At 36.4% G+C, this 24,143-nt stretch overlaps 1 protein-coding gene across 12 annotated transcripts in view; it reads left to right on the plus strand.

Annotated features, from left to right (window-relative positions):
* LOC136853202 (glutathione S-transferase 1-like) overlaps window positions 1-24,143 on the plus strand; it is a 498,955-nt gene that overhangs the window by 254,223 nt on the left and 220,589 nt on the right. For 10 of the 12 annotated variants that reach the window (XM_067128564.1, XM_067128565.1, XM_067128570.1 and 7 more), the window contains one exon: window positions 11,308-11,542. The exons of the other annotated variants lie outside the window; for them this stretch is intronic. The gene's annotated coding sequence lies outside the window, so the exon portion shown is untranslated. The remainder of the gene's footprint in view (window positions 1-11,307; window positions 11,543-24,143) is intronic. 12 annotated transcript variants of the gene reach the window in all.

The raw sequence follows: 24,143 nt of genomic DNA on the forward strand, positions 1-24,143 counted from the left end.
CCAATATAGAATTGTTAAGGATTATTATTAAACAATATAGAAATTGACCAGTGTGGTCGGGCTTTAGACAAGAATTATTATTAACCAATATAAAATTGTTAAGGATTATTATTAAACAACATAGAAATTGACCAGTGTGGTCGGGCATTAGACAAGAATTATTACTAACCAATATAGAAATTGTTAAGGATTATTGTTAAACAATACAGTATAGAAATTGACCAGAGTGGTCGGGCTTTAGACAAGAATTATTATTAATCAATATAGATATTGTTAAGGATTATTATTAAACAATCTAGAAAATTACCAAAGTGGTCGGGCTTTGGACAACATCCAGGAAGTATCGAATCTCTTAAAGACAGAAATCTTTAGTAGTCGTTGGTTAAAAGTGAGACGGCGGTAGGCCATCTCTTTCGCTTTGAATCCAACCTCTTCAAGGGAAATAAGAAAAATTTGAGGTTTTAGCAACCTCTTTCTTTAAGAAATACTGATAGGCTGGAAGGTTGGTAGGCTTTCTAGAATCACACCTCTATGGGGAAAAGATGTACGGTTCAAAAATTTTATATACACAAATATACATTGTATATATATATATATATATATATATATATATATATATATATATATATATATATATACAGTATATATATATATATATATATATATATATATATATATATATATATATATTATATATATGTTTTATATTATATTGTACACACACACACACACACACACACACTTACATAAACCTCTCTCTCTCCTCTTGCTCTCTCTCTCTCTCTCTCTCTCTCTCTCTCTCTCTCTCTCTCTCTCTCTCTCTCAAACAAATACATATATATATATATATATATATATATATATATATATATATATATATATATATATATATATATATATGTATATATACAATATAATATAATATATATATATAATATGATACATATATATGTAATATGTATACAATATAATATAATATATAATATAATATGATACAATATAATATATATAAATATATATACATATACACACACACGAACCCATACGAGCGTCTACGCTGACATGACTCTCTCTCTCTCTCTCTCTCTCTCTCTCTCTCTCTCTCTCTCTCTCTCTGCGGCCGTAAAGAGGTTAGATAGCTTTTTTTGCGGAGTCATTATTTACCCGCGCCGATAATATTTAGGAGGGCTGCAGCAGCGTGGTGCCCTAGCGGGAGATCCCGAGGTGAGGAAAGCAGCGCACGGCGCCCCTTTCATGAGGTGTTGAAAGCGCTGTTGATGCCACGCCGGTGGCATCGTGCCTTCTCTCCTCGCAGACGCAGGGCTGGGAATGCGCCTTTTTTTTTTTTTTTTTTTTTTTTGCTTGCCTGTTTTCTAAACGCATCTATATCTGTGTGTTGCCTTAACTGGATTCGGGCAGGTTTGACTGTGCATTCTTTTGCAGGAGGTTTGTGGTGGTGTTTGGATGTATGTATGTATGTATTGTATGTATATGTATGTATGTATTATATATTTATATATATATTATATATGTTATTTGTGTGTTTGTGTAATATATATATATATATATATATACATATACATATTTATATATATATATATTAATGTGTTTATTTTTATATATTTTATATATATATATATATATATATATATATATATATATTATATATATATATATACCTTCTCATTGCCATATTGAAACATTCCAGAGAGAGAGAGAGAGAGAGAGAGAGAGAGAGAGAGAGAGAGAGAGATTGATTTTTTCCCTCTGGTCGTTGATGAGCGATGAATACAACGATTCTCTCTCTCTCTCTCTCTCTCTCTCTCTCTCTCTCTCTCTCTCTCTCTCTCTCTCTCTCTCTCTCTCTCTCTTCTAACCGCTAATTGCAGAAGGTGTCATGCACGACTGAGGTAATAACTCAGAAGTTGGCGCTCCTTAAGGACCAGTAATCATTTTAGGCGTTATTAATTACGCCATATAACGGCCCATTTGTATCTCCCGTCAGCGCCGTTTCATCTTAGGGCCGTGAGAGGAAGAGTGGTCTATTTTGCTCATTAAGTTGCTTCTCCTTCTCTTAATTCTCAGTTCGTTTTTGTAACTTGATTTTGTTATTCCTTCGTTTAGTATCGCATTCATCGTCTTTCGGTTTAAATGTTACATATATTTATTTTTAGTTTCAGTCCATTCGTGCAATTCAGTTATCTAATTCTAATAACAATAATAATAATAATATTATTTTTATTAGTTTCAATCCAATAATTCAGTTATCTGATTCTAATAATAATAATAATAATAATAATATTATTATTATTATTATTATTATTATAATTATTATTATTATTATTATTATTATTATTATTATTATTTTTATTAAAAATTACTCATGGTAACATGAGTCTTGAAGTGGAGAAACAAATCCACAGTAATGCCAACAGTGCACCTCACGTGGTGTACTGTAGACATTACTAAAGGTTCTTTGCAGCGTCCCTTCGGCCCCTAGCTGCAGCCTCTTTCATTCCTCTTACTGTACATCCGCTCATATTCCCTTTCTTCCGTCTGACTTAACACCCTTTCTAATAATTGTTTCCTAGTGCAACTGCGAGGTTTTCCTCCTGTTACACCTTTCAAATCTTTTACTGTTCAAATTTCCCCATTCAGCGATGAATGACCTCATAGGTCCCAGCGCTTGGCCTTTGGACAAAATTATATATTGTCTATTTCTGTGCAAGTATGTTTAAAAACAAATCTGTACAGAGAGCTGTCGGGAATCTGTTCGATGAGATTGACAATGGGAATCGAACAAATTCCCGAAAGTTCTCTGTACAAATTTGTTTTTGAATGTACGTAACCATAAATAACTGTATTATTATTATTATTATTATTATTATTATTATTATTATTATTATTTTTATTATTATTATTATTATTATTATGTAGTAGTAGTAGTAGACCCTCTTTCATACATGTGGTATTGAGGATGATAGCTGCATCAGCGGCATTATTCAGTTTGTATAGCGCTTTCTCTTATTTTTCTTATAATTGATTTTTCTAGGTTACTGCATTCTGCCAGTACCACGCTGATATTGGGCATGCTTGGAGAGGAAAGCAGGTTTTTTATTATTATTATTATTATTATTATTATTATTATTATTATTATTATTATTATTATTGCTAATAGATTCACAGTTTCGTGAAAAACAATCTGAGTAATAAAAATCCACAATTATATAGTTAATATATTACTATGTAAAATGAACCAAAATTTTGGAACACCTGAACGGTGTTCCTCATCAGTGTTAACGTTAAAATGCAAAGTGAGGGTAGTTTTCTTATGAAATAGTTTTACACAGTAATATATTTACTATATAATTATGGACTTTTATTACTTATTATTATTATTATTATTATTATTATTATTATTATTATTATTATTATTATTATTATTTTAACACTGAACATTAAAATGGAGATTAGTGAGGCATGTCAATCTGATGTTCTGCTTGATAATGAGGACCAGTACAGTTCTCATCTCGAAGAACAAGACCAGACGCCCAGCTAATTTAGATTTACATACTCGGCAGGGAATTCCAAATCCCTCGAACGTAGCCGTGATATTCATACCAAAACTCAAACAGGGACGTTTGTTATGGCATTGAAACCGATGCTCTGCCTTCTGGTGTTATAGAGAAATCATCGACAAGAGACCGAAGTGATTCATCGCAACATGAGATTTAGACGAAAAGACTAACATTATGCTGCAGATGAAATTGTGGGTATACGCTCTCCGTCACGCATGTACCAACATTACCATACCAACAAATATATATAGAGAGAGAGAGAGAGAGAGAGAGAGAGAGAGAGAGAGAGAGAGAGATTAATCTGAGAAAAAGTCCAATGGATGCTAGATATGTGAATATTATATAGATAAAGTATATATATATATATATATATATATATATATATATATATATATATATATATATATATATATATATATATATATATATATATATATATATGTAATTATATTTATATATATATATGTGTGTATATATATATACATATAATTTATATAATCACACATTGCCACAGGTGAAAAATAAGGTGGTAATGTGTGATAAATGAATCACGTACAAAAGTGATTATAATCATATATATATATATATATATATATATATATATATATATATATATATATATATATATATATATATATATATATATATATATATATATATATAGCATTAGTTGGACTTTTCTCAGACTAATCATTCAGAATCTCTCTCTCTCTCTCTCTCTCTCTCTCTCTCTCTCTCTCTCTCACACACACACACACACACACACACACACACACACACACACACACACACACACACACACATTTGTTGGTAATGCTGGTACATGCTTGACGGAGATAATTTAGCCACAATTTCATCCGCAATATAAGGCGACTCTTAAAACAAAAATAATAAATCTCAGTTTTCTGTGGACCATATCTGTCTCTTGTCGGTGATTTCTGTAAAATATTAAACGACAGAGCACCTGTTTCACTGCTGTAACAAACGTCCTTGTTGAGTTTTGCTATGACTATCACAGCTACGCTCGAGAGATTTGGAATCTATATTATATATATTATAATTATATGTATATATATATAATTATATACTTATATTATTATAATTTTATATATGTTAATTATTTATAAATGAATAAATATTTATATATATATATGTAGAGAGAGAGAGAGAGAGAGAGAGAAGAGAGAGAGAGAGAGAGAGAGAGAGAGCCCGCAGTGTGAAGCCAATAGGAGAGATCCCGATATAGACCAAAAGTGTATTTCCGTCGGTAACTTGTACTGTAACTAAACGTCTGTTTACTTTTGTCACTCATTCCCGTCGAACAGGGCTCAGTCATCTACAGGAGAAAGCAGCTGTGCTGGTAATAAGGTTAATGAATCATTTCACCTGCGTTGCTCTGGTCTTAAGAAGATTTTCTTTTTGGCATTCACTACTGCTGGAAAGAAAACTCAACAGAGAAATAGCTTTCGTGTTTGATGTATACGTACTTACATATACATACATACATACATACATACATACATACATACATACATACATACATATTTAATATATATATGTATATACACATATATATGTATATGCGGTATAGATACATGTATATATATATACTATATATTTGTGGTTATATGTGTGTGTGTGTGTGTCCAGGACGACAGTCAGAAGGTCCCAGCAAGTGTTTCTCTTTCTCTCTGAAAAGAAGGAAAAGTCCAGGACGACAGTCGAAAGGACTCGCAGCACTCTAGTGTTTCGCTTTCCTCCCTGAATCCACGAAGGAAAGAGTAAAGGACGACAGTCGAAAGGCCTCGCAGCACTCCAGTGTGTCTCTGTCCTTCGTGGATTTTGTCTTTATATATTCATCAGGTTCCAAATTTTCGTGATTCCTGAATGCATATCTGTTTATGAAGGAAAGAAACAATATTTGTAAAGCTGACGACAGTCGAAAGGCCTCGCAGCACTCTAGTGTTCTCTCTCTCTCTCTCAACCATTGACAATAAACCACAATTCATGCCAGAGGCAGAATAGGATACTTTTTGTAGGCATTACGCATGCAGGCAGCGAGCGAACCGGGGGCTCAAGGGAAGCATCTCTTCAATCGCGGGTAATGGAAAAGCATTCTTCTGTTGCATGACGCGGAATTCCAGATCAGGTGGATTTTGTCTTTATTTTTAGTATATTCACCTCACGCTTCCAAATTTTTTGCGGTGTTTCAGTTATTACTTTTACTGTATGTCCGTTCATGCATGTCTGTTTCCACCTGAACCCTCTCTTCAAAACTAGAAACAAGGTTATTTGTACACCTTCAAACCTTTCTGTTGTGTTTGACCTGAGGCCATAGGTTTCTCTTGGCCTTTAGCCTAAAATCCATATTGTATCTATCTATCTATCTATCTATCTATCTATCTATCTATCTATCTATCTATCTATCTATATATCAACGAAGGGAAAGTTAAAACAGTGAATGATTATCCGTTCAGTGAAAAGGTCACATAAGAATGCCACCAAAGGCAGAATAGAGATACTTTTTGTAGGCATTAGAGCATGCAGGCAGAGAGCGAGACCATAGGGCTCTGTTTGTTTATCAGTCGGTCTTCTTCAGAAATCATTGGGTAATTTGGATGGAAATGACATTCCTTCACCAGGCAAATGTTGCATGAAGACCATAAATTAAACTTGTAATTTACCGTAGAATGTCACACTGGATGGTCTTCAAGAAAGAAAGAATGACACCAAGAAGAATCTCTCACAAAAGGAGATGGTGTTTTGTGTTAGGGTTGTCAGAATCTTGCTCTTCATCCGAAGTCACATTTTTATATATTTATTAATTTTTTTATTAATTTTTTTTTTTTTTGACAAGTGAGATCTCTTCTTTCTCTCTTGCCCTTTACCTTCTCTTACTTCCTAATGAGCGCCATATTCATTGGAAGCTTGAATTTCAAGTCAGTGGCCTCTTTAAGGCTTCTTCCATATGAACAGGGTTCTTCTTCTGAATTAATAATAATGTAATAATAATAATAAAAATAATAATTTAATAATAATAATAATAATAATAATAATTCTTCCATAATGACTTTCCACGTGAATTTCAGTTCAACTGTTGAGGCTTTTCTTATGAATTGGGTTCATCTTCTGAATAATAATAATAATAATAATAATAATAATAATAATAATAATAATAATAATAATTAGGAATAGTAACCTTCCTACAGAGAGAAGTAAAAGATGGTGACCTCATTTACGTGGTTAATGATGAATTGGGAATTATCCAAACCCAGCCATGTTGGGAGCACTATGAAAATTCCTTGAAGAAGTGTATAGCATGCAAACAGAGGTACCATTATTCAGCGTTTCACTGACATGCATAACCCGATACTAAGTAGCATATGGCTACATATTAGCGGGTTAATCGTCAGGCCTCTTCTCAAGCAGGTGTTCCAGGAAACACGACCACCAGACGCATCGCAAGACGGGAGTTAACGAGGCCAAAACCACAAGGGAATTGTTTATTTTCCCTTCTTCTTGGGAAACGGTCACCTGCATACCGTCGGAGACTTAATGCCACACCTACATATGCTTTGTATATATACTCTTGTAACATTTCATCTGTCCATATTTTACCAGTGAACAGGGGCACAGAAGGAAGTGCTCGAAATATATGGTTGCAACGTTCAAATAGTGTTTTATGGGTCTTTTTATCTTTATATATATATATATGTATATATATAATATATATATATATATATATATATATATATATATATATATATATATATATATATATATATATATATATATATATATATATATATATATTAGTTAAGATCACTCAACATCCCGCCCTTTCAATCATGTTTTCCTCAGTCCCCTTGAATATCTTTTCAGCAGTTTGTCGCTGGCAGGTTATTTCAGTTGTTGGTGGTCATTTTGTCAGTTTTAATAATCTTGAGTTGGAACCTGGGCTCTTTACCAATTTTTAGGATGAGGTTGCAACCCCTTGTATGTCCAAGCCCTCAAAGTGTATGCCCATCCCCACGAAGTGTATGCTCATGCCACGCATAGTTTATGCCCATGCCCACTTAGTATATGCCCATGCCCAGAAAGTGTTTGCCAATGCCCACAAAGTGTATGCCCATGCCCGCATAGTTTATGCCCGTGCTCAGAAAGTGTATGCCCATGCCCACATAGTTTCATGGAAACTTTTGTGCCTTCAGCTTCCGGCGTGTGTTGGCGGTCATACATTTGAGCGTTGACTCAAATCATATCGGAACAGACTGCCTGCGGTCATTAGCACTTTAAAATTTAACAACAGTTGACTCTTAATTAAAAAGAAAGGCCTAAACCATTCATAAAAAGAAACAAGTACAAAATGCGCAGAAGTTTCCTCAGCGCAATCGAGTTTTCTGTACAGCCACTACAGCGTATAATCAAGGCCACCGACAATAGATCTATCTTTCGGTGGTCTCGGTATAATGCTTTATGAGCCGTGGCCTATGAAACTTTAACCCAAAGCCCGGTGGTGGCCTGTCCTATATCGTTGCCAGACGCACGATTATGGCTAACTTAAACCATAAATAAAATGCAAACTACTGAGTCTAGAGGGCTGCAATTTGGTATGTTTGATGATTGGAGGGTGGATGATCAACATACCAATTTGCAGCCCTCTAGCCTCAGTAGTTTTTAAGATCTGAGGGCGGACAGAAAATGTGCGGACGGACAGACAAAAAGCCACCTCCATAATAGTTTTCTTTTACACAAAACTATAGCTATAATGGATAAAAGTTCCACTTCTTCATGGCATCTTGATAACCTAACACACAGGGCTCCTCAGCAGCACATTCGCCCTCCTAACTCAGAATGCACCAGTCAGCTCTCTTACGTACAAACTCTTGGGCCATTTTCCTATCAAGACTTAACGAATCACAACTTATATATTATCTAGAATGTGTAGCATTATTTTTATTACAGATTTTTAAAACGAATAAACTCTATACAAGATGTTTTTACATCTGCTATAGATCACGAACCGCAAGAATAACTGCCACGTTGTTTTCCGTCGCAAGGATAATTATTTTGAGATGCCTATTATAAACCATTGTTGTTTTTCATTTTGTGTTATGACTAGAGCGGCAACATAAACGCGGCGATGACGCGCTGGGTCTTTCAGCAGCGATAGATTGTGTTTCTAGTCATAATAAAGGCAGCATTCCGTAAACAGAGAAGCCGAGTGTGTGCTTGTTATTGGTCAGACCTTTTCGCTTCGTCGCGTTTATAGCAAATTTTGTCGAGAACAAATTCCTCGGCTTTCTCTTGTTGACATACGCACTTATTTTTGTGTTTTGTGTATAAATTCCTGCCTTTTAGGGTCTCGTTGATGCAAGGAATGTTATAAAATCCAGGAATATGTTGCATACTTTGCTGGGTGCTATTTGGCTTGTTATCTGCGCGTCACCTACTCCGAGGTGCTAGTACTAAACATGGCGGAAGCTCCTTGGGACGCCGTGTTCAGTACTAGCCCCCTTGGGGATCAAAGTATTGTATACACCCATTTCTATTTTGCGTGGTCGACAGATTATTATAATAAATGAACGATATCTTTGTGCGGCCGTCCATTTATCATACGGTGTTTAGTACTAGCACCTCGGAGTAGTGACGCCTAGATAACAAGCCAAAGTAGTAGCCTTTACTGACTCACTACAGCATGTACAACTAGTGCAATCGGCTGTATCTATCATTAGGTGTCTTGTACTGCACAGTGTTTTTCCGGGGCGATGTTTATTCACATCTGTGGAATTCAGTGTCAGTTTAATTAATGTAGTAACAGTTCATAAGAGAAAATCTATAAAAAAAACTGTTTCAAGTTAAATAGCTCCTCACTTAACACGAACAGCGTAGTGTGCCCGCAACTGTGTTTATGGAGTGAACGCTTGGGAACCTAAAGCAAAGTAAAAATTGCTTAATTTCAATGATTTAGATAGGCTGGGTTCTCTCTGATTCTCTCTCTCTCTCTCTCTCTCTCTCTCTCTCTCTCTCTCTCTCTCTCTCTCTCGTTATGGGGAAGGTTGACCAGATCAATTATTGACTGATCTTCATCCACGTAAATAAGGCCAGATAGATTGTCCTGTGGGAGTGCTACCTAACTTCACCAAAAAAGTTCAAAACTTGTAAGACCTTCCCTTTTGCGGAAGACTGGGGTCACAAAGCATCAAACGTAGCCATGAACTCCTTAAATTTCTGTACAAATCCGACGTCAGAGAGAGGTCGATTCCAAAATTACATTCAAAACCACTGAAATCAGAAAACTTTGCTTATGAATTTCACCTTCAATTCCATGACTGATGTCAGATGCTTCTTGGCCCAACCAATTCTGTGCCATAACCCAACTAAAATTTTGAGTGTATTCACAGCTGCTTTCACTGGCTGTAATGTAAGGAACTGCCTTCCTCGCCGCATCTCTTGCACTACAAAACAACTATTATGCATATCTGAACATAAGCTGGACAATCTTTTGGATAGCCAGCTGGAATAGCCACGACGCATTATCACCACTCATTACAGCACCCCCCCCCTTTGTAAGAGGGTAGTGCCGTCAGTGCACTTCACGCGGTGCGCTGTAGGCATTACGTAAAGTTCTTTGCAACTTCCCCTCGCCCCCTAGCTGCAACCCCTTTCATTCTTTTTACTATTCCTCCGTTCACATTCTTTCTCCTATCTTCCTTTCCATCCTCTCCTAGCATTATTGATTCATAGTGCAACTGTGAGGTTATTCCTCCTGTTACACCTTTCAAACCCTTTTACTGTCAGTTTCCGTTTCAGCGCTGAATGACCTCCTAGGGCCCAGCTCTCGGCCTACGGCCTAAATTCTGTATTCTGTCCTACAAAAAACCCAGCGATTACTGTTTTATTTTTCTGCGGCGCCTTCTCCCCCTGGGAATCTTTCTGTTGGGATTAAAGTAAGCTGTTGATTTGACGTGTAATCTCATTTATATGCTATGCTTGTATCAACATTTAGATTAGCCAGAACCGTCCTCGAAGTCTCGTATTCCCAGAGTTTTCAACTCCGTTCTTTATGTTTCTATTGGGCATTTAGTTTTTTGTGATGTTTTTTATATATATCTATATTTTGATGTTTCATCTTATATTGGCGTTTTGTTCTGTGGAAGCTTGCTTAGAAAGTATTGGCTACTTATTGGCCTTTCTCTCCATAGAAATTGCTGTTCATATTAACTAATGGTAATGCTCTGAATATTAAGTTCATTTCGAAATTCTTTGTTTACTTTCTCTCTCTCTCTCTCTCTCTCTCTCTCTCTCTCTCTCTCTCTCTCTCTCTCTCTCTCTCTATGTGTGGTGAATAGCATTAAAATGTAATTAAAAATCATTCCGTTTACAACTCTGTATTATTTATTATTATTATCCGGAAAACACATACATACATACATGTACGTATATATACGTACATATATATGTTGTGTATATGTGTATATATATATATATGTATACATATGTGGTGTATATATGTATATATACTGTATATATATATACACATATACACACTCACACAAGAGATCACCTCCCCTTCCTTATCTGTGTATGTCTGCAACGGAACCCCAACGCCTTCCCTCCCCTTTATCCAAATTCACGTAAATAGCAACATAGAGGGAAGAAGAAGGGTAAGTTCCGAGAAATTCTCGCTTTCTATATAAAGAAGAATCTGTATCTCTCTTTCGCACAGGTGTCGCCGACGGCTTCAGGAACCGACCGACCAAACCTTCTTCATTCCCCCGACTTGCACACACCGCCATCTTCCTCTCACCCCTCTTCTTCGTTCAGCTTTCATCCTCCTAGTCCTCCTCCTCCTCCTCCTCCTCCTCCTCCTCCTTACTCCCCACCTTCTCCGTCAGTTCGAGCAACCTTCCTCCTGCATAGAAGCTGCCTTGGACGTTCGCCATTGGCTCCACCTAGAGCAGGTATGGTAGAGTTTTTTTTTTTATTTCTTTACTTATTGGTGTTTTTTTTTCCCCGTTTCCTCCTTCCTCCGTCAACCAATTCCCAGATACCCTCTTTCGACGGAGGCGGTGCAATACGCCCACATGGCAAGTGTTTATTTTTAGTCTATTGATTGATTGGGAATCATCTGTCGTGATTACCTTCAGCATTATTTATCGGTAAACCTACGCAAAGCACCTTGTCATTTATCTCAGCTGTTGTAAAATTAAAATCCAGTATGTTCACGCCAAGAGGTCCTTTATTCCTCACACCGTTGGGCTGTGGAACAGTCTCCCTACTGAGGATGTTGTGCAGTTGGAACTTCTTCAGAAGTTCAAGCGAAGATGCAATGCATTACTAACCTAATGCTATTCTCCTTGCATTTTAATACATTTTTATCTATCCATTAATTTATTAATTTATTTTTTAAAGAGTGGGATCTCTTCTTTTTGTATTTCCCTTAATTCCTCTTACTTCTTCCTAACGGACACCATAATATTCTTTGCAAGCTTCAATTTCAAGTCAGTGGTCCCTTTGATTGGACTTGTTCCATATGAATGGGTTTCATTATCTGATTAACATAAAAGCTTCTATGAAAGCTTTTCTGAAAGCTCAAAGTTACGAGCGTCGCAGTCGCCACTTCTGGCATTCTGTTGGCATTCAGCTTTCCCGTGGTTAGCGCTCGGGAACAAGTACAGTTCATCTTGTCTCAGACACACACACACACACACAAATAATTGCTCTTTCTTTTGACAGTATGTTTCTTAACTGCCCATTCTTGTCCTCCTTCTGAGTGTTCATTCTGGCATTGGCATGACTGCTAACAAAATGCACCTTATTCATTCCTCTCTCCCTCTCTCTCTCTCTATCTCTCTGATGATCATACTTTTTAGATCATCTTTCATCGCTCAGTTTCTCTCTCTCTCTCTCTCTCTCTCTCTCTCTCTCTCTCTCTCTCTCTCTCTCTCTCTCTCATAGGTAATCTCTTGCAGTTGAGGTGAGCTGTCACCAAATAACTCTGCCTTACAAAGGCAATATTCTTACCCCTTCAGTCGGACATGGTTATTTTTAATATTACGAGCTTGATGGCGCGCGCTACGCTGCGCTGGAACCCGGCGCTGCCTGTCATGCCTCCCCTACCCTCTCGATCCCTTATCTACCCCGCCCCCACCCAGGCCGGACAAACAGGTTTGCTGGAGGAGGGTGGCTGTGTCATGTCTCCTCTACCTTCCTGATCCCCTACTTGCCCCGCTCCCACCCGGGGCGGACAAACAGGAAAGATCTACTCGGATTTTATTATTATTATTATTATTATTATTATTATTATTATTATTATTATTATTATTATTATTATTATTCAGAAGATGAAAGCTATCCATATGGAACAAGCCCACCAAAGGGGCCATTGACTTGGAATTCAAGCTTCCAAAGAATATTATTATTATTATTATTATTATTATTATTATTATTATTATTATTATTATTATTATTCAGAGGATGAAACCTATTCATGTGGAACAAGCCCACCACAGGGGCCATTGACTTGGAATTCAAGCTTCCGAAGAATATGGTGTTCATTAGGAAGAAGCAAGAGGGGTGGACAGCATGAACAAACGCAAGTGGAAACATATTCATTTTCATGGTCTTGGAAACAATCAGACATATTTCACAAAAAAACAAAAAACAAAAATTTGACGGAAGGTATAATTTCTGTGTGCACGTAAATGTACTGTGCGCCAATCCACAGTTATAGCTTGCCTCTTTGGGCCCTTGGCGAACAGTATTGCGCAAAAAATTTTCATCCAAGTTTCCGGCTTTTAGGGTCATTCAAAATTCCGGAAATCCGTTATGTAAAATAAAAAATGGCAGAACTTGTTTACATGGTGGATATTGCCGAATCTTGCATATTTCAGAGAGCAATTTTCTGTTGAGTGGTTTGGCCTGATATGATTTGGGATATTACTGAATGCCAGTCATTCCATCAGGCCGGTATATATTTAAGTAGAGTTCCGGCGAACAGTTATGGCTTTTATTTAAATTTCATACAAATGGCTGCCTGCCTTGTTTCTTTTAATTGTGGAGAGATCGCGATGAGTGTTAATCATGTGCTCTGCCAACAAGGTTAGTCAGGGCAGTTCTGCATTCTGGACATGAGCGTCTTGAAGGAAAGATCTGTACTGTAGTCATTACTTAAGTTTCTTTGCAGCGTCCCTTCGGCCCCTAGCTGCAGCCCCTTTCATTCCTTTTACTGTACCTCCTTTCGTATTCTCTTTCTTCCATCATCTTCCACCCTCTCCTAACAGTTGATTCATAGGGCAACTGCGAGGTTTTCCTCCAGTTTCACCTTTCAGACCTTTTTACTGTCAGTTTCCGTGTCAGCGCCGAATGACCTTATAGGCCCCAGCGCTTGGCCATTGGCCTAAATTTTTGTTCTGTTCTATTCTATTCTTGAAGGAGAGATCAAACCAAGAGACTTTTTTGCATCTTTGGAATTGTGGTGATTGATGTGTGTTACGGGACAAGGATAGTGGAGAAGCATGCCAGCTCACAAGAACAAGTCCCTAAGTAATACCTGTTGAAAGAAATCGGAGATGAAGTGAATCCAAGTTTAAAGTAAAATCTGGAAGTAACTCTTCATTCTTACGAAGGGTTGAATTTTGATTACATCCTATTTGCTAATTACTGTTTCATGTATACTAATTGTTAGTGTAACTGATTGAGAATATAATAACTCATCTTGCAAATGAACTGTTATGTTATGCAATGTCTAGCCATATAAAGATTTAGTTATGTGATTGGTTTCTGTGCAAAGCACTCACAAACAGATTACAGTATATTGCAGTTTGCTTTCGCATTAGTGATTAGCGGTCCACCAGACTGCATTAGATTTTCCACTAATACTGTAATGTAATTTGATCACAACCTGAACGGTTTGTTCGAACACCATCGTTTTCTTGCCTCTTTGCAGATGTTTGGCCTTTATTGCACGATATTACTGTAAATTATTGCAGTATTTTGGATTTTTCAAGGGAATTTTGTATTTTAGTTTTATTCTTCTTTTGTACTTTGTAGATATTTTGAATTATACAGAGAAGGTTTATGTTTGATTTAAACTTTTCCACCCTGAGGAAACAGGGAAGTGGAGGCTTGGGTTTATTCTGGCCTCTGTGATTTTATATGTTGTTGTTGGTTTGTTTTGTTTGTTTTGCTTGAAGAATTGCCAGATTTTTGTTCCTGTGCTTTGCAATAAGTAACTTTCATTTTCGTTTTTTTATTTAATAATGCATTTTTTTTTTTAATTGAGATCTCTGCTCTCTGTATTTTACCTTCTTCCTGATGAACACCTTAATATTCTTTGGAAGCTTCTTGAATTTGAAGTCATTGGCCCCTTTGGTGGGCTTGTTCCATATGAATGGGTTTCATCTTCTGCTGAATAATAATAATAATTAATTTCTATCATTTTGATCAGTAAATTTACTACGTTTTCTGTACAATTTCTCAAGAATGTTTTTGCCAGTGAATCAACTAATTATGTTTATTGTTTGTGTAATTTGATATTCTGAAATGTCCACTTGCACTCTCAAAGAGCCGACTCTTGTTAACGCTATTCCCAATGAACAAGCATTTGTGTGAAAATGGTTATGGAAGGTCTGTCTCGTAGGGAAGTTAGTGCTGTCAGTGCACCTCATTCGGTGCACTGTAGACATTACGTAATGTTCTTTGCAGCGTCCCACCAGCCCCTAGCTACAACCCCTTTCATTCCTTTTACTGTACCTCCGTTCTTATTCTTTCTTCCATCCTACTTTTTCACCTTCTCCTAAAAACTGAATCATAATGCAACTGTGAAGTTTTCCTCCTGTTACACCTTTCAAACCTTTTTACTCTCAATTTCCGTCTCAGCCCTGAATGACCTCATGAGTCCCAGCGCCTGGCCTTTGGCCCGAGTTCTATTCTATTCAGTAAAAAGCCGTGTCATACATGGGGATCATTTTGAGTTGTCAACATGCTGTTTCCCATCTTACAACCTTGAGCGAGATTATATGATACTTTCCATCATTTTCTGCAGACTACCAACCCGACTCTTTCATGATGCGAGATTTGCCTTGCAACCTTGATTTTCTCTTGATGTTTCGAAAGGTATCTATAGCCTATATCCTTTAAAGATGTGATCTGTGTGAACCTGACGATTGTTGTGACTGCATTGATTAGTTGTGGCAAAATGAATGCTGCCATCTTTCCAAAGAGTTCAAGAGAATGATCTGATACCTTTAGTGTAATTTTTCCTGTCCGGGATGTAATTGCAAACCATTTAGTAACATTTACATTTGTCATTTTACATTCAATTTTCTTAAGTCCAAATCATAAATCCTTCAATCAATATTCAACATTTATCATTCTAGATTTATTTCTCGGTAATATTTGAAAGTCCTCAATATATACAATATATATATATATATATATATATATATATATATATATATATATATATATATATATATATATATATATATATATATTATATATATATAAATATTTGCCGTTCTAGATTTCCTTGTCCGAAATATAATTGCAAGTTCCTCAATAATATTTGAAATTTCCCCGTTTGAAATGCAGTGGCAAGTCTCAAATAATATTTACTGCTACCATTCAACAATTTCCCTTTGGCGACGCCGTCAGTATCATCTTGGCCGTGGAGCAGTCATTCGGCATCATACCGACACAGAGTATAAGCAAAAAATGATAGATCTTCTCTCTCGGAGAACTGGGAGGTAGAGAAGTGTTAGTTCGCGGAGATACCAGAAGTATTTCCCAAAGCAGCGCAGATGCCGTTTCTGAATCAATCAGTTCTTTTTAGATTATACTTAAGCACCTGCGTGACACTAGCGAATACAACTGAAGAAATGAGGCTTTTGAAGTGATAAGACTCCTTTTGCATGAACTGATTTTTTGGGTCATTTTTGTGTGGGAAAAATATTGTATTTTTCAAAAAACTAATTTGTTGTCCTACTGCTATCAGCATGCTTGTACTATTATTCATTCCCGGTGCACTGTAGGCATTACTTGAGGTTTTTTGCAGCGTCCCTTCGGCCCCTGGGCTTCAACCCCTTTCATTCCTTTTACTGTACCTCCGTTCATATTCTTCTTCCATTTTACTTTTCACCCTCTCCTAACAATTGATTCGCGAGTTCCTCATCGGACGGGTGGGTACCGTTCTCAGCTAGCACTCTGCTGGCCCAGCGTTCGATTCTCCGACTATCCAATGAAGAATTAGAGGAATTTATTTCTGGTGATAAAAATTCATTTCTCACTGTAATGTGGTTCGGATTCCACAGTAAGCTGTAGGTCCCGTTGCTAGGTAACCATTTGGTTCTTAGCCACTTAAAATAAATCTGATCCTTCGGGCCAGTCCTAGGAGAGCTGTTTATCAGCTCAGTGGTTTGGTTAAACTAAGGTATACTTAACTTAACAATTGATTCGTAGTGCAACTGCAATGTTTTCCTCCAGTTCCATCCGTCAAACCTTTTTACTGTCAGTTTCCCTTTCAGCGCCGAAAAACCTCATAGGTCCCAGCGCTTGGCCTTTGGCCTAAATTCTATATTCTGTTTTTGTGTAGGCAAAATACTGTCTATTTCCAAACAAAATATTTTTTCCTACTGCTATCAGAATACTTCTACTATTACTCATATATTTGCTTTTATTATTATGATCATCATCATTATTATAGTTATTATTATGTGGCTCTTATCTCTTCTTTCTGTTTACATAACCTTTGGGAGATGTGGGTGCATATTCTAAACACAGTTTGATCTTGAGTTTCGCTCCTTGATTCTGCTTTTAGCGCCCTGAGAACGCCCGCATGCAAATTCCTGAGATTTATGCTATTTTTACACCAGCCCCTGTTAGGTTAGGTTATGTTAGGTTAGTTTAGAATAGTTTTGATTTTGGTAATTCTGAAGAAATTTTGGAGTGGGGAAACATAATGAGATTATTTTGAAGAAAATTCTATGGTTAGCTTTTAAGATATGGCGTCCCGCTTTTTTCAGGGAAAGGTCTCGTACTCTGTTACATCTAAGAAAAATGTCTCCGTATTCAGTGGCAAACGGACCAAGTATGTTTATGTACTTACGTTCTAACAGAATTTCAGAGCCTTGTTATAACTAAGCTGCTGTCGGTAAAGACTAAATATAAAATACTATTGCTATGTCAATTTTTTTTTTTTTTTTTTTTTTGGCAGAACAAAAAATATACAGAATATTTCATTAGCTTGCTAGTAAGGTTATAAATGCTCGGCTAGCAAAAAGCATATATTTTCATATATATATATATATATATATATATATATATATATATATATATATATATATATATATATATATATATATATATATATATATATATATATATATATATATATATATATATATATATATATATATAATCATGAAACTACAAATGTCGTTTAATATCAATTCACGCTACGTCGGGAATATCCCCGATGGGGAATTATCACCGAAGGGGAATTTTTTAATTGATAAATGGATCGGTGCCGCCGGGTCTCGATCCCTCGACACAGTACCTTCCAACGACTCCATTCGACGATCAAACCATTGAGCCACCTTAAAAAAAAATTCTTCGGTGATAATTCCCCATCGGTGATATTGCCGAAGTAGCGTGAATTGGTTATTAAACGACATTTGTAGCTTAGTGATTGTATATACATCACGGTGTGATAAAAATAAAAATTTATATATATATATATATATATATATATATATATATATATATATATATATATATATATATATATATATATATATATATATATATATATACATATATACAAATGTATATTTTACATATGTATATGTATGTGTATATGTATTGTATAAATATATATGTATATAGATTTTGATATTTTCTTAGCAACAGTTCATAAAAAAAAAAAAACTGAAAAAGCTGAAGTCAGAACGGTATCACCCGGAGATAAACAGCGTAAACAATGTTTTAGGGAGAGATAAACAACTTTTTCTCCTCCTCAGCGAACGGGGGGCGGCGCGGGGGGAGGGGGACTCATTAATCAAAGGTCTGTTTATGTGGGCAGGTAAACGGAGAGAGATTTCTAAATAGCTTTTAGCGCCAATGTGGTCTTCTTATCTCGGTAGTAACCTCCTTCTCCTTCTTTCTACCAGTCTCGAGAAGGGTGGTTCTTCTTATTCATCTTGTTTTTTGTATTTTTTTATTATTTAGTTTTTTATACATCCTTTTCTTTTGGTTGTTAGTTTTCTAAATTTTTCATGGTTGTTTTGTAATTTGATATTTATTCGTGTATATATATGTATATATATACTGTATATATGTGTGTGGTTATATATGTATGTGTGTACATATATATAATTTAGATATATATACACTTATATATTTTATTATATATTAAAAGTCAATGTTTGCATGTTTGTGCACTATAGAAATCCGAACCGCTTGACAGACCTAGACAAAATTTGGCACACAGCCCCTGTTTGACCCCAGGAAGCTTAAAACTCAAAATCAAACCCCTACCCCCGTGACAGACATACAAACACAGACATCACAAGTGAAATTTTCGTTTTTAGTAGTTCCTTCAGGTTTTCCTTCTGGTGCTTTATGGGTTAATGGTCATTTTTCACCAGACTGCTCCAGGTTTTCTTCCAGGCACTGTCAGACGTATGATTAACCTGCAACAATAAATCCCCTGTAACATCAATTTTTTTATCAGAATTTACGTAAATTTGGATCATAATTTATAATAATTATTAATATAATTGTTAATTACCTCGATAAAATGAACATTGAAAACCTATATCAATAATTTTTATAAGCAGAGATCCGCTTTCTGTAGTAACCGAAGTCGAGAGTGCCTTCCCCATCTGCCCATGCATAGTAGCTGCTGGCTAAGCCCAACATGCAAGGTGTACGGTGTTTCCTTTTTTTTTTTATTTATTCAGATGCAAATTTCCTCATTAATTTTATTAGCTCTAAAGTCTGCCATATACCTCACTGCTTGACTGTATTGCTAAATTAAATATATATATGACCTCGATACAAACCATATTTCATAGCTATAAAGCAATAAACCCAAACCAGGAGGTTCTGTGTCTTTCTCCCTAAACACACATGTCATTAATTGTATTACCTCTAAAGCCTGCCATATACCTCACTGTTTGGTTGTATTGCTAAATTAAATATTTTTGGCTTTGTTACAAACCGTATTTCATACCTATAAAGCAATGAACCCAAACCATCAGGCCCAAAGATTTTCTCCCTAAGCACATACACAAGCCAGTTTTTCTTCCTCATGCGTGCATGCGTAGTGGCTGCTAGCTCAACCCGATGATTTGTACGATGACAGCATTTCCTTTTTCTTTATTAGTTCAAATGTGAATTTCCTCATTAATTCGATGGTTTCTTCTTCGGTTTTATCTTCGGAATTCGTTATAGTGACTACTTCGTAGCGTCACTTTGGCGTATTTCGTTATAAAGTCGGTTAAAATGATCACACAGACTCACCTGCGTGGGGATCGTATAAATACAATATTTTTTATTTATTGTCTTTGATCAGTGGAGATGCTTTTTATTCTCTTCTGATAGAGGGAATAACTTCCCCTCGCCCTTCCCTCTTCCTTTTTTTTTTCCTTTCCCTTCCCCTCCTCCCCTCCCCTCCCTTCCTCCAGCCCTTTCTCCCTTCCCCTTCCCCCTCCTTCCTCCCCTTCCCTTCCCCTCTCCCTTTGCCCATTTCCTTCCTCTCCCTTTCCCTGTCCCTTTCTCCCTTCCCCTTCAACTTCCCCCTCTTCCTCCCTTTCCCCTTCCCTTCCCCTTCCCCATTTCCTTCCTCTCCCTTTCCTGTCCCTTTTTCCTTCCCCTTCCCCTCTTCCTCCTTTCCTTCCACTTCCCCTATCCCCATTTCCTTCCTCTCCCTTTCCCTGTCCCTTTCTCCCTTCCCCTTCAACTTCCCCTCTTCCTCCATTTCCCTTCCACTTCCTTTCCCCATTTCCTTCCTCTCCCTTTCCCCCCTCCCTTCCCTTCCTCTTCCCCTTCCTCCCTTTTCCCCTTTTTCCCCATTTTCCCTCTCTCCTTTCCTTCCTCCCCCTTCCCCTTCATTTCCCTTCCCCTTCTTCTTCCATTGCCTTCCCCCTTCCCTTCCATTCCCCTTTCCCTTCTTCCTTTTTTCCTTTTCCCCTTCCCTTCTCCTTCCATCCATTTCCTCTTCCCCTCTCTCCTCCCCCCATTCCCCTTCCCTTTCCCTTCCCCCCTTTCCCCTTCTTCCCCTTTCCCTTCCCCCTCCCTTCCCCTTCCCATTACCTTTTCCCTTCCCTTTCCCCCTTCCCCTTTCCTCTTCTCATTTTACTTCCCCATTCCTTTCCCTTCCCCTTTCTTCCATCCCCTGCCCCATACCATAGACTGTCATTCAGAGTTTTTTCCCAGGCAGCACTGGGTTGGTCAGCTAGCATATATATACAGTATATATATACATTTATAATTACACATTTATTTATATACCCATAAGTATATTATATATATATATATATATATATATATATATATATATATATATATATAAAATATACTGTCACCAATACACATGGCGTTTTTATGCTTACAAAAATTAAGCCACAAAATTAAGTCAATGATGAATTCATCTTACTCAGAGAATAAGTCAAATCTAAGGGGCATTGTGATCGTTAATACAATATCATTTCACTTTTGGGTCAAGCAGTTCATAAGATAAAAATTATTTATTAAGTAGTATTTGTAGCTTTTTATATGTATATATATATATATATATGTATATATACTATATATATATACATATATAATCCGCTATAACTATAAAATCAAGACCAGATAAAAACAACAGTAACCCCCACTTAATGTATTACCAATCAGTAAGTGTCTTCATAAACAAAAATGTGTAAAGTTCGACTTTTTTCTTATTCATAAACATTCCTGTGTGTGTCTGGCACGTTCCTCTCTAAACATCAATATTTACAGTTCTCTTAATCAAATCAACCGAGGTATTACCGAGCGTCTTCTTCTTGGGGTCTGGTGTACTGAGCTCTCTCTCTCTCTCTCTCTCTCTCTCTCTCTCTCTCTCTCTCTCTCTCTCTCTCTCTGCTGTTCTGGGCTCTCGTACAGTTATGTGGGACGCGTAATGTAAACAAATAAATTCTCACAGACTAACTATAGAGTATTGTATCTCTCTCTCTCTCTCTCTCTCTCTCTCTCTCTCTCTCTCTCTCTCTCTCTCTCTCTCTCTCTCTCTCATTTTCATACAGTTATGTGGGGCACGTAATGTAAACAAATAAATTCTCTCAGCACTGACTGTAGAGTATTCTCTCTCTCTCTCTCTCTCTCTCTCTCTCTCTCTCTCTCTCTCTCTCTCTCTCTCTCTCTGATTTTCTCAGTTATACAGTAATGTAAACAAGTAAACTTCCCACAGTATTGACTATAGTAATCTCTCTCTCTCTCTCTCTCTCTCTCTCTCTCTCTCTCTCTCTCTCTCTCTCTCTCTCTCGGGTTTTTGTAGTCATGCTATGCGCGTAATGTAAACAAATAAATCCTCACAGTACTGAGTACAGAGTATTGTAAAAACGAAGAAAATATTCGTTAAGAATTTTTAATGCCATGGAAATATTGTAATGAAAACAGTTTTGATGTTTATAGTTATAGATATGTTTGATTTCAGATGAAAAATAATTATGTTCTCCATGTTTTATAGGAACAGTGCTTTAATCAGTATTTATGCTGCTCTGCTGCAAATGACTATTTAAAGTTTAGTATTGTGTATTTTGACTATCTTTATTTTATAACATTGTTTCTTTAGGGGACATCAGGAATATTTTATTCAATGAGAATATTGCAATGAAAACAGTTTTAATGTTTACAGTTATACATATGTTTTATTTCGGAAATAAAATAATCTTTCCCTCCATTTTTTTTATAGAAACTATGTTTTAACTTATATATATTCCTGTCTACAGTAAATGAATATTTAAAGCCTATTGTTATGTATTTTACTATTTTTATTTCTTAAAACATCATGTATTAAGTATACATCAGATAGTATGCCTTCCGTACAGGCTAGACAGTCTCGCGAAGAAACGACAAATCCATATTCATTCCTTTTCCTGTCTTTAAACAAAAAAAAAAAAAAAAATTTAAGTTGATTTCTTAAAGCAAATGCTGTTTTGCGGAACTTTGTTGCATTTGTTGGTATATCTCCATTATCCTCTGATCGTGGTTTTATGGTATGCCTCCTTGCTGTAATGAATAAATTCAGTCATCCTAAATGTCCTTGATGTCACCGGATTGAAAGCTAAATTGAAAGGTACTAAGTTGAAGATCTGAGCTTAGTTCTCCTTATATTATTATTATTATTATTATTATTATTATTATTATTATTATTATTATTATTATTATTATTATTATTATTATTAGTAGTAGTAGTAGAGTAGTAGTAGAACCCTATTCATTCATATGGAACAAGCCCACCAAAGGGGCCACTGACTTGAAATTCAAGCTTCCAAAGAATATGGTGCTCATTAGGAAGTAAGAAAAGGTAAAGGGAAATACAGAAAGAAGAGAGGTCACTTTTTAAAAAGAACAAATAAGTTAATAAATTAATAAATAGAACGTTAAAGTTACAGGAAGCTAAAGAAATATAGTGTGAAAACAAACAGTCTGACCACCGAGCCCTGAGTTACAGTACACTGGGATAAGGGATAGATTTCCATAGGAATGGATTCGAGTAATTATCATATCTACGCGAATGAAAAGGTTATGAAGGAGAATGTAAAAGATATCTGCACGTACCTTGCTACCAGGAAGATGACGGGATGGTTTTGATTGATAAAGCGAGACGGATGACAGAAGGTTTGGTAGGGGAAGAGCAGTGTGGGTTTACGCCATTTTAAGACTGATGTGACATATCCTGACACATAAAAGGTATAGTGACACTCGTAAAGATAAGGGTGTTGAGGATATATTGCATAGACGGTGGTTATTGAAGAGATGAGAAGTTTGTATGAGGAAAATGAATCTTTTGTACGGCTGGGGAGGAAGTCTTGTGACAGGTTCAGTGTAAAGATAAGTCACTCACAAGGGGGTTGCCGAATGTCCCATTTGGTCTAGTATTTATATCATTGGTTGTTTATTTATGTTCAAGGTTGAAGGTTGGAATAAGAATTTGTGAATGGAATGTGGAAAGGCAAATGTCCAGTGCCGATACATTCTGTGATGAAGAAGAAAAGCTCCGGAAATTGGTGAAAGATTGAGAATGATGAAAGCAGATATCTCCGTTCATATTCTCTGTCTTCCGTCTGACTTTCCACCCTCTCTAAAAATTGATTCATAGTGCAACTGCGAGGTCTACCTCCTGTTACATCTTTCAAACTTTTCCAGTGTCGATTTCCGTTTCAGCTCTGAATGACCTCATAGGTCCCAGCGCTTTTTAGCCTTTGTCCTAAAGTCTATAATCTGTTTTGTTCTGTTGATCTCTTTATCTTGCTGTCCAACCACTTCACCTGCTCTGAATTCACTGTCCCAAGC

This window comes from Macrobrachium rosenbergii, chromosome 26 (genome assembly GCF_040412425.1).
Source record: "Macrobrachium rosenbergii isolate ZJJX-2024 chromosome 26, ASM4041242v1, whole genome shotgun sequence".
NCBI lineage: Eukaryota > Metazoa > Arthropoda > Malacostraca > Decapoda > Palaemonidae > Macrobrachium > Macrobrachium rosenbergii.